Source organism: Equus quagga, chromosome 1, assembly GCF_021613505.1.
Source record: "Equus quagga isolate Etosha38 chromosome 1, UCLA_HA_Equagga_1.0, whole genome shotgun sequence".
Classification (NCBI taxonomy): domain Eukaryota; kingdom Metazoa; phylum Chordata; class Mammalia; order Perissodactyla; family Equidae; genus Equus; species Equus quagga.
In genome coordinates, this window is record NC_060267.1 from 38,950,732 (window position 1) to 38,964,018 (window position 13,287).

Sequence of the window (13,287 nt, forward strand, 5' to 3'; positions counted from 1 at the left end):
CAAAAGAGTATGCTAGAGGAGAAATGGAACAGAAGTCCAAACAGTCAAGTAGGAATCTGATCATGAACGGCATTTCGTATCATATAGAGGAGTAGAGGGAGAATGAACATCAGATGGATGTATTAGAAAGCAAATTTTAATGACGGCATGATTAATTGAAGTGGGTTGAGAGAAGATGCAAGGATATCAAGAAGACTATGTAACAGTCCAAGTAAAAGATAATATAGAGCTAAACAAGAACAGAAGTAGTAAGGGTAGAGTGGAGAAGGGGCATAAGAAACAGATTTAATAAAGTGAATAAATTGGACCAGTTTATTCATAGATATTAGGAATGAGAAGGAGTGCTGGTAGCAATAGTCTCTGTGAGGCTAAATGCAAGAAGGAGTTGTGTGTATGAGTTTAGGTCTAACGAGGAGACAGAAATCATACAGTTAGTTGAACAGAAAAAGGTTAATACACTGACATATTAACTAAAATGGGAAATGACCTACTAAGAGGAAAAGAGAACTCTAAAGACTACAGAAATGGCAACGTAGGGAGTAGCCACTACCTCCAGGGCTCAAGCAAAACACCTGAAGAAACAACAAGTCTGGAAGAGGCCCCTATTTCCCACCAAGTTTGAATTCCAAAACTTGACAGAGAAGGGCAGCCATGGTCCAGGGATGACCAAGTATTTTGCTGGGATGTCATACCAGCAGAACACTGAGATTTCAGTCTCTGGGATGCTGGAGGAAGCCATCCATGGGGAGGTGCCATACTGCTGAATTCACCAGAAAGCTACCCTTGGGGTGCTCAGGAAAGCTGGCCATGGGGAAGTGCTGCTGGCTGCTGGCCATACTGTGCTGCTGGAACCTACCCGGGGAAGGAGCTGTGGAAGAGAAACCCCCTCCCCCTGTAGTGCCCTGCAGCATTCTCTTCTGACAAAGCTTAACATCAAGCCAGCTGGCAAAGGAGATATGTTTATAGGGTAAGCTCTATTATCACAGAGAAGTCAATGAAGAGTAGATGTGGAGCTGAGAAGCAGTAAACTGAGAACTGGAACAGTGTGTGCAGGAAGAAGGTGAATTCCATGACCGAAATGTTGAGTTTGAGGCGCCTTTTGGGCCACCCATATTAGATAACAGGTCTTGAAGTCTGGACAGAGGTTTGAATGGGAGGTACAGATTTTTAGAATTGTCAACAGTTATGTGGGAGAGAGAGCCTTGGACACAGATAAAATTGTCCAAAGAAAATGAGTTATTTGAAAAGAAAAGATGCCAAGGACAAAGGGAAATAGCACATATTAAAAGGAGGCAGAAGAAAAAGAGTGCACAAAAGAAACTAATAAATAAATCATGAGACAGTAGGTTTATGGTTAAAAAATGTGAGGAGAGAGAATTGAATAACCCAAAGTCTTAAGTAAAAGAAAACCAGAAAAACTTCACTAGATTTGACAATTAAAAGGTAAACTTAGTGAAAGAACTTTCAATGTAAGGGTGATAATGAAAGCTAAATTGCCTGGATCAAGGCGTGAATAAGTGAGGAAATGGAGACAGAAAATGAGTATTATTCTTTCTACAGAGTAATAACTAAAAGAAGATGAAGTGTCAGTGGAGAGGGTTTTTTTAATTTGTTTACTTGCTTTGGTGTGTCTGTGTGTGAGAGAGAGAAAGAGGGAGAAGGACATGGAGAGAGGGAAGAGAGAAAGCAGTGTGAAAAGTGTGGGCATGTGAAAGAAACCAATGAAAATCAAGAGAAACAGGAAAGAGAGGAGATAATTGCTGAAGTAAATATTGAAGGAGGCAGCACACAGATTAAGGAATCACTCAGAAGTGGAGAAACTTCCTCCTCAAGAATGTTTGTCAATTAGTGAACAGAAATCAATGGTGGAATTTCCATCCACCCTAAAGTAAACTTACAGCGTACCCAACTCAGAAACAAAAGATTCATTGAATTTTGGAGATTGAAGGAAACTCAGAGCAACGGTTCTCAAATGGTGGTCCACAAACCAGTAATGTCAGAGTGGATGAGGGAAGCCCTCTTTCTGAGGACACCATAGGAGCCAAGTTAAAAACAGTGGGGAGAGCTTAGCAGGCAACACTGGCCCTTCTTCAACCAAAGTAGATTCCCCTGTTCCTATTTCATTCAAACAAGAGTCCTGCTGTAACATCATTTGAAAACTATGCTTTAGTCCAACCTATTCATTTTACAGATGAGCAATCTGGGGAGTCCAGAGGACAAGTGACTTGTCCCAAATGCCAGGGCAACTCTGTCACTAGAACATAGGTCTTGGTTCATTATCAATTAATTTAGCAATTCCCCCAAACTTAAATTTTTATATCATTTGCATTTTAATCCAAATAATTTTGACCTCAGACCTCACGCCTTTCCTGGCATGGTTATATCCTACACCCTCATTCAAGAAAAATCAAGAGGCCATAGGTCTGTGGCTTCTTATGTGTTTGCCTAGCAGAAATGCATTCAGAAATAACTATTTTTATGACTTTTTAGACTCATAAACAAAAAAAGGACCTCAAGGAACTCATTGAATGCACTGTGTTCTGCCTCATCACTGTCCTAACTATTTGGGACAGGTTATTTTCTATTCCTCTTGCAATGAAAAGAAAGTCCACAATCACCTTCAGGAAATAATCCTCTGTGTCCTCTCATTTTTGCCATAAGCAATCAAACTAAACAAGATTAAAACTATCATGCTCTACTGGTTCTTTGAAAAGATAAACAAAATTGACAAACCTTTAGCTAGTCTCACCAAGAAAAAAAGAGAGAAGGCTCAAATAAATAAAATCAGAAGTAAAAGAGGAGAGATTACAATGGACACCTCAGAAACACAAAAGATAATAAGAGAATGCTACAAAAAGCTATATGCCAACAAATTGAATAATCTAGAGGAAACGGATAAATTCTTAGAAACATACAACTTTCCAAAACTGGACCAAGAAGAAGTAGAGAATTTGAATAGACCAATCACCAGTAACGAGATAGAAACAGCAATCAAAAACCTCCCAAAATAAAAACCCAGGACCAGATGGCTTCCCTGGTGAATTCTGCCAAACATTCAAAGAAGATTTAATATCTATCCTTCTCAAACTCTTCCAAAAAATTGAAGAGGAGGGGAGGCTTCCTAACTCCTTATACGAAGCCAACGTTATCCTGATACCCAAGTCAGATAAGGACAACACAAAAAAAGAAAATTACAGGTCAATATCACTGATGAACATCCATGCAAAAATCCTCAACAAAATACTAGGAAATTGAATAAAACAATACATTAAAAAGATCATACATCATGATCAAGTGGGTTTCATTCCAGGGATGCAGGGATGGTTCAACAGGCACAAATCTATCAACGTGATACACCACATTAACAAACTGAAGAATAAAAATCACATGGTCATCTCAATAGATACATAGAAAGCATTTGACAAGATACAGCATCCATTTATGATAAAAACTAACTAAAATGGGTATAGAAGGAAAATACCTCAGCATAATAAAGGCCATATATGACAAACCCACAGCAAATATCATTCTCAATGGAGAAAAACTGAAAGCTATCCCTTTAAGAACAGGAACCAGACAAGGATGCCCACTGTCACCACTCTTATTTAACATAGTATTGGAAGTCAGAGCCAGAGCAATCAGGCAAGAAAACGAAATAAAAGGGATCCACATTGGAAAAGAAGTGAAACTGTCACTCGTTGCAGATGACATGATTTTATAATTAGAAAACAGTAAAGAAGCCACTAAAAAACTTTTAGAAACAATAAAGGAATCCAGTCAAGTTGTGGGATACAAAATCAACGTACAAAAATCGGTTGCGTTTCTATACACTAACAACAAAGTAGCAGAAAGAGAAATTAAGAATACAATCCCATTTACAATTGCAAAAAGAATAAAATACCCAGGAATAAACTTAACCAAAGAGGTGAAAGATCTGTACACCAAAAATTATAAAACATTGTTGAAAGAAATCGAAGGAGACACAAAGAAATGGAAAGATATTCCATGCTCTTGGATTGAAAGAATTAATTGTTAAAATGTCCATACTTCCTAAAGCAATCTATAGATTCAATGCAATCCCTATCAAAGTTCCAACAAAATTTTGCACAGAAATAGAACAAAGAATCCTAAAATTTATATGGAACAACAAAAGACCCCGAATAGCCAAAGGACTCAGGAGAAAAAAGATCAAACCTGGAGGTATCACACTCTCGGATTTCAAAATATACTACAAAGCCATAGTAACCAAAACAGCACAGTACTGGCACAAAAAAAGACACAGATCAATGGAACACAATGAAGAGCCCAGAAATAAACCCACACATTTATGGACTCCTAATATTTGACAAGGGAGCCAAGAGCATACAATGGAGAAAGGAGAGTCTCTTCAATAAATAGTGTTGGGAAAACTGGACAGCCACATGCAAAAGAATGAAAGTAGACCATTATCTTATACCTTGTACAAAAATCAACTCAAAATGGATTAAAGACTTGAACGTAAGACTCAAAACCAAGAAACTTCTAGAAGAAAACATAGGCAGTACGCTCTTTGACATCGGACAGAGCAGCATATTTTCAAGTACTATGTCTGACCAAGCAAGGGAAACAAAAGAAAAAATGAACAAATGGGACCACATCAAACTAAAAAGCTTCTGCACGGCAAAGGAAACCATCAACAAAATGAAAAGGCAACCTAACAATTGGGAGAAGATATGTGCAAACCATATATCAGATAAGGGGTTAATATCCAAAATATACAAAGAACTTATACAGCTCAACAACAAAAAAACCAACAAGCCAATTAAAAAATGGGCAAAAGATATGAACAGAGATTTCTCCAAAGAAGATATATGGATGGCCAACAGGCATATGAAAAGATGCTCAACATCATTAGCTATCAGGGAAATGCAAATCAAAACTACAATGAGGCAGCACCTCACTCTGGTCAGAATGGCTATAATTAACAAGACAGGAAAGAACAAATGTTGGAGAGGATGTGGAGAGATGGGAACACTTGTACACTGCTGGTGGGAGTGCAAATTGGTGCAGCCACTATGGAAAGTAGTTTGGAGTATCCTCAGAAAATTGAGAACAGATCCACCATATGATCCAGCTATTCCACTGCTGGGTATTTATCCAAAGAACTTGAAAATGCAAAGGCATAAAGATACTTGCACCCCTATGTTCATTGCAGCATTATACACAATAGCCAAGACTTGGAAGCAACTTAGGTGCCCATCAAGGGACAAATGGATAAAGAAGATGTGGCATATATACACAATGGAATACTACTCAGCCATAAGAAATGATGAAATCCAGCCATTTGTGACAGCATGGATGGTCCTTGAGGGTATTATGCTGAGTGAAATTAGTCAGAGGGAGAAAGTCAAATACAATATGATCTCACTCATATGTAGAAGATAAAAACAACGACAAACAAACACATAGCAATGGAGATTGTATTGGTGGTTACCATAGGGGAAGGGGGGAGGGCAAAAGGGGTGATTAGGCTTATCTGTGAAGGGATGGACTATAATTAGTTTTTGGGTGGTGAACATGATATAATCTGTACAGAATTCGAAATATATTATGATGTATATCCAAAAGCTATATAATGCTATAATCCAATGTTACTACAATTAAAAAAATTTTAAAAAAAATCTCAGCTGCCAAAAAAAAAAAAACTGTCATGCTCTAACTTCAGGATCTAGGGAGAGAATTATCAGAATCACCTTAGAAGAATTTTGCAAAATATACATTCCCTTGCTCTAATCAAGATATCTTGATAAGTTATTGTTAACCTCAGAAGAGACAGAGTTTATGTATAAACAAAGAAGTTGAAATTAAATGGATGTTTAAAATATATACCAAGTCAAAAGTCAGAACAAGGCTAAAATACCTGTATTAATATCAGGTAAGTTAGATTTCAAGGCAAAGAGTATCAACAGAGATACAAATGATAATAAAGGAAGATATAGAAGTCTTAAATATGTACGAACCTAAAATTGGCAGAATTAAAGAGAGAAACATACAAGTCCATAATCAAATTTGGACATATTAACTCTCATCCCCATCTCAGCAACTCATAAAATAACTAGACAGAAACTCGGGAAAGATATGGGTAATCTGAAAAAACACCATGAACTACCATGAGATAATTGATATTAACAGAATCAGCAAATGCAGCACACATGTCATTTTCAGGTGTACATGTACATGATATATTCACCAAAATAGGGTATAAGACCATAAAACAATTCTCAGTAAATTTTAAAAGATTGAAATCTGACAGAGCATATGCTCTGATCATAACAGAATTAAGTCGGAATCCAACAACAATGAAAACATAGATATTATTTCAATATCTACAAGACTTTGGAGTAGGCAAGTGTTTCTTAGAACAGAAAGAGCCCAAACCATAACAAAATTGAGAAATTAGGCTTTATCAAAATCAAAAACTTTTGTTCTTGATGTCTTAATATCTTTCATATCAAGAGAAGGAAATGGCAAAATACCAATGCGGAGAAAAATTTTGTAACCCATACATAAGACAAGGATTGGATCTAGCCCATCTAAAGAAATCTTGTAACTTAATAATGAGAAGACCAAAATCCAATGTAAAAAGTAGATGAAAGATATGAACAGACACTTCCCAAAAGAAGATATATGAATAAAGCATATGAAAAGATACTCAACATCACTAATCATCAGGGAAAGGCAAACTGAAACTACAGCAAGTTACAAACTACATATCCATTAGGATGACATTTTTAAAAACAGAAATAATCTTATACCAAGTTTTGGTGAGATGTGGAGCAACTGTAATTCTCATACACTGCTGGTAGGGGTATAGAATAGTGCAGCCAATTTGGCAAACTATTTGGCAGTTTTTAAAAATTAAATTAAAACTGAACATTAAAATGAGTTACTTCTCATACAACCTAGCCATTCTACTACTTAGTGTTTAAACAAGAGAATCCAAGACATGAAAACCTGCACTGGAATATTCATAACAGCTTTATCAGTTTTCTAGTTTTAACAGTCAAAAACTAGAAACAACCCAAATGTCCACCAACAGGTGAAGGGATAAACAAATTGTGGTATATCCATACAATGGAACACTAAATTATTGATATACACAACTGCATGGATGGGCATCAAAATTCTTATGCTTAGTGAAAGAAGCCAAGCAAAGAAAAAGGGTATATGCTATATGATTGAATTTATATAAATTTATAAAAATTCAAATCAATCTATAACAGAAAGCAGATAAGTAGTTTCCTGGACACAGATAAGGGTAGATTACCAAGGGGCACAGGAAACTTTTGAGGATGCTGAAAACGCTTTGTGTCTGGATTTTAGTGATGATTTTGTGGGTCTATACACATCACAAAAATGATGAAATGCACATTTTAAACATGCACGTTTTATTGTACTCATTTATACCTCAATAAAGACATAAGAAATTTAAAAAATTATTTAGTATTGGGAGCGAGTGGGTTGACTGTAGAAGAAATATTAGCCATGGATTGCTAATTATTAAAGTTAGGAGATAAATACAGGAGAATTCATTACATAATCTCTTTACTTTTGCATATGCTTGAAATTTCACTTAAAAGAAGATCCAAAATCTCTGGACAAAACCTATTAAAAGTATAATCTTGATTCTTTATGAAGTCTCCAGAGAGAAGTTAATTTTCTGGCCTTAGTAGTAGCTTAGCACTCTTGTCTCTGTACTTACTGATCGTGCTACAAGGTGGCTTACATATATGTAAAGAAATGAATCAGGCCAAAATACAATGAGACCAGGGGGATGTTTTGTGATAAAGAATTATTTTTGGAGGTTATTTATGATTATAAATTTATGCTTATAAATTGGGACTATTAAGAAAAAAATATCCAGATTTAGAAATAGGTAAATGGATGATTACGTTTTCTTTTGACATCATGCTGGAACTTGTCTAACATCCAAGGTTTATTCAATTCTCTAGGGTATGTACTTTGTTTGACTTACTATTTACTATTGATTAGAATATTTTACAACTGTGTGGATGGATGTTAACTTGTAGAGAACTTACAAGGTTACCAATGATTCTTGTTCAATAACAATAAAAATAAATTTTGTCTAGTAGAGATTTTATCTAGTAAAAATGAAAATGACTCCTGTCTGGTAAAAAAAAAAGCTGACTCCTAATATTATACTTTAATTTCTTTCTAGGACATTAACTGAGTTTGTACCTAATTTAGCAATCCTTTATTCAGTATTCATTCTTTGAGTGACTATAAATATTTTTCTGTACTATACTCCTTTGAACCAAACTTACCATACTTCTGGCTCTCTCATTAACAAGTTAAATATAATAGCCAAGATATGGAAACAACTTAAGTGTCCACCTATGGCTGAATGGATCAAGAAAATGTGGTATATATATGTATACACAATGGAATATTATTCAGCCATAAAAAAAGAATGAGATGTTGCCATCAGCAACAACACAGATGGACCTTGAGGCATTAGGCTAAGTGAAACAAGTCAGACAGAGAAAGACAAATACGGTAAGATCTCACTTACATGTGGAATCTAAAACCAAAAAAAAACCAAGCTCATAGATACAGAAAACAGATTGGTGGTTGACAGAGGCATGGGGTGCGGTAGGGGGGAATGTGTGAATGGGATCAAAAAGTACAAACTTCCAGTTATAAAATAAATACAACATGGGGATGTGAAAAAAAAGTTAGATAAATCTTTATTTGCTCACTTTTAAAAAACAGTCTAAAAATGCCCAAATCCCACCTTGCATCAGACACATTCTCTCTCCATAAGAATCTCACGGAGATGGAAGCAAAGATGCAAAGACAAAATCAAAGGACACTATATTATTTTTGGCTCAGCTTGTGCCTGAAACCCCAGTGCAGAACACTATGGTAAATTGGGTTTAAGGCCTAAGGGGAAAGTTCTCCTTCCACCTAACCCAAAATCTAAATTTTATTATCAGGCAGCTACTCCAGCTTGCAAACAAAGAGAGCCAGGTGGCCAAACTTGCCCTTTCGGTCAGCATGCCACATGGAAGAAAGAGTTAATAAAGGGCCATATTCATGGGTGACCTTTTACCAAATATTAACTCCTTGGTAAATGTGGCTTAATCAGCATCCCGAAATCTGATAAATCAAATTAACCACCACGGGGTAATTTGGTACCACAATGTGGTAGCAAGGAGGATTAGAAGAGGCAGGGGACTTGAGTTAGCTATCCCCTGGATAGATCCTACACTCTAGCAGCAGGACCGACGTGCATAAATCCTGCAAATGTTACAATCTAGTTGGAGAGGCCAGACTGTGAACATTAAACAGTAACAAAAGAGCTACTGATATAGATGTTCCAGGTTAGAGACAGGCAAGATGACTATGGACGGGGGCATTCTGCATGCACTTCGATGGGTGAAATGTAAGACTTGTTTTTTCAGAAAAGAAGCAAACGCAGGAATTTATAAAATGGGCTCTGGAGGGAGAAAGAATCCAGGGTCTATCCTGGGATAGCAATTCTAATTCTTAAGACTAGAGATATAGAAAGAATGATGTTAATAAAATATAAAAAGAAGATGACGGGGGAGGGGACAGAAAGGCAGCAGGACCAGAGGCAGGAAGCTGAGTTCTAACAAACACTGACAGCGTGATTGCGCTAGTCTGGCATAAGGGAAGCCTCAGCCCCAGGCAGTCAGGACTTCTCTCTCTGCAAGCATACCCGCAAGGTACCTATGATGGATGGCTCTCTAGAAATTCCACTGCTTGAAGTTTAGCAAATCTGAATGGCCCTCTAGACATCAACATTAACTCCCCAGATACTCATGTTTATCTTCTTCTAAAACAAATTGGACTAGAAGAAAGAAAATAAAGAGAGATGTGATGGAAGATGTGTGTTTTTGGTTGGGGAGGAGAAAGAGAGTGTGTTACAGGGGCTTGAACGTCGAACTAAGCAAACACTGAAGCTTGGTATCATGTGCAGGGCACAGAACCAGCAGTAAAAAGCCTGGAAGCCAGCCCTAGCTAAGCCACCAGATGTCTTGGGCAAGCCATTGAACCACTTTTACAGACACTGAAAATGAGAGAATTAAATCAAGAAAATGATCTAGTTTCCTTCCAATTCTAAGGTGTTAAACTCTAAATATGATAAGTACAAGAAATTAAATTTAACAATACATTGAAAGAACAGGAAAGGAGTGGGATTTAATTTTACATAAGTGAATTAGCAACCTTCCTTGGATCCACTCCTTTATGAAAACTTTAAGTTCTTTACTTTCCTTTTTTTGAGGAAGATTAGACCTGAGCTAACATCTGTTGCCAATCCTCCTCTTTTTGCTGAAGAAGATTGGCCCTGAGCTAACATTTGTGCCCAACTTCCTCTGCTTTATATATGAGACGCCTGCCACAGCGTGGCTTGATGAGTGGTGCTAGGTCTGCATCCGGGATCCGAACTGCCGAACCCCAGGCCAACGAAGTGGAGGGCATGAACTTAACCACTACACCACCAGACCAGCCCCCAGAAAGTTCTTTACTTTCTGAAGAGAAACCAAGCTATGTTAGAAGATGAGACAATTACAATCACAGTCACAATGCTGAAAAAACAGGGGGAAAAACTCCCCACGGTCATTGTTTTATTAATAAGATGCTGCCTCCTGCAGTACAAGATCAACATAGATCTTGAGCTTGAAATGTTTCCAAATGACAAAACCAAACTATTTTGTTTTATTTTAATAATCTTCCTTTTTGGAGCTTTTTTTTCCAATAGAGTGGTAGAAAGATTATAGAATATAAACTTAAAAATTTTTAAAGTTTGCAAGCGTTTGAATGAAAATGTTTCCTGATTAAAGGCAAGCTCTGCGTGAGTTTTCATTTGTCGGTTGGTTCCCTTCACACGTTCTCCGGAGCCTGGCTTTCTTCTCTGTGCTTTGTGCCACCTGGTTTGCAGCTGAACAAAGAACAATCCTCTCCATTTTGCATTAGTCTTGCTTGAAGAGTTCGTAAGAAAACAGTGATGCCAAATGTGGCAGGCTCTTGAGAAAGTGTAATTACACAGAAACAAATAGGGTATGTGTTAGCCTAAATACGTCTGGAGTGATTTATTATTTTTGTTACAGTTCAATAAGTTTTCGTCTTTGATGTAGAGATTTTCATTGAGGAAAATGCATGGTAAATTCTAACAGGAAAATAAGCATTATAACAGCCTGGACCCTGGAGCCAGACTGCCTGGGTGTGACGTGGCCCTTACTAGTTATATGACTTGGGTTAGGTTTCTTGACCTCTCAGTGCCTCAGTTTCCTCAGCTATAAGATCTAACAGCAGTACTTACCTCCCAAGTATCAAATGAGTTCACTTTTGTAAAGCCCTTAGAACAATAGCTGGCACATCGTCAATGCTACGTTAAGTACTAATAAATATCTGTTAAATAAATAAGCTGGGCAAGGAAAAAGATCTGAATCTTTATTTTCTCATATACTTTCCCTTCATAGCTACCATCCATGCCTTTCTTCTTCGTCTTTCTATTCTGTCACAATTAATCATCTTTTTCCTATCCCTTTTGCTCAGATATACTCTTTCTCGTGCTTCCACCATTATAGAGAAAACAAGAATCAAAGGATCATAGAGCAGGCAAGTATTTCTAATGGGGTTTCGTCCTTTCATCTACAAGGAAAAGGAACTGAGATCCAGAAAGATTAACTGACATGTCTAGGATCAAACAGCTAATAAGCGGTCACCTCTTATCAGACATTCGAAGGCTGCTCTCCTCCAAGGCACATTATTTCTGCTAGTGAACTTGCCTGTTATGCCCACTCCTTCTCCCTCGTCCTCCTTCTTTCTTCTCTCTCTCTCTGTCTGGAGACTAGACCTCACTCCAGTGGAGGGTTGGAAACTGAGCTTCTTGCTCTAGTCTGTTCTTAATGACCTTTCTAATCTGGCTCCTTGAATTCCCTTTTGTTGGCACAAACAACGTGTCCACGTTCTGAAACAAAAATGGAAGCCCAGGGTAGGATAAGAGCTTTTTACCTTTTTAAAAAACTGATATGTGGATTGTTATATACTGAATGAGTTCAGAAAGCAGGAAATTTAAATCACAGGTGATTTTGCATTTAGAGAACTAACTTTCTTTAAAAAAATGAAGTGACATGAAATCAGTACTGTTCTAAAACTCAAGGGGATGCCATCCCATATGTACAGGTATACATCACATACAATCAAAATGACATGCACATTCCAGCCTCTAGAATCTTAGTTCTCATATTGTGCTCTTTCAATCATCTGGCCCCCAGACATTCAGCCGCCAAGGTATGTACATCAGCATAATAAACCTGAAGGACAAGTTGAGTAAAAAGCACTCCAGGCAGAATAACAGCGTGAGTAGCAGTCCTGATTCAGTGAAGAGCTCAGTGCTACTGTGCTTGCGGTTGAAAGGAGGGCAGTAGTGCCTGCTGGCTGTGAGGAACAAGAGATGGTGCAAGATGAGCCTGGCGGTAGAGGCAGGGGCAGCAATCTGCAGAGCCCCAAAGGCAAGGTTATGGGTCTATATTTTATCCTAAGTGCAGTAAGGAGCCCTTGAAAGATGATAAGTAAGGAAACTACATGATCCTATTTGCATTTTAAATAAATCACTGCAATTACTGGTGTGCGGAATGGATTGCAGGGGGATAAAAGTAAAAGGAGGGAGAGCAATTAGGAAGTTCTTCCAGATATACATGGAGAGATGATGACGGATTAGACTAAAGCAAGAAGGCGGTAAAAGCGTGGGAGAAAATCGATCAGTTCAAGACACCTTTTGGGGTTAAATATATAGTCCATTGTGATACATTGGATGAGGGGGGTGTTGGTGTGAAGGACACCTCCAGGTTTTGTCCCAAATTTTCCTTCTTAATCTCATTCGGTATTTTCTTCTTTTTCTTAATTCTCTGATCATCTTTCTTGTGCTTCTGGTACACTAGAGAAAGAAGCAAGATACCAGAATGAGGCTATGCCTTTAAACTTTGCAAGCTTTAGGACTTCATAATGGATAAAAATGTGGGCCAACTCTATAAATACATTTTCATTATGATTTGAGATTTCCAGGAAGAGTCTCATGTGCCAAGATACCACCAAGTATCTGTGCCTTAAATGCTATCAATAGAATATTCATTTGGCCTTGGGCAGCATTCTATCTCTCAGAAATTTCCAATCAAAATGCAAATATCTTAGGCAAGGTTGACCCCATATATCATTCATTCATCTCAGAAAGAAATTTTTTAGCACATAGCTGGGAGG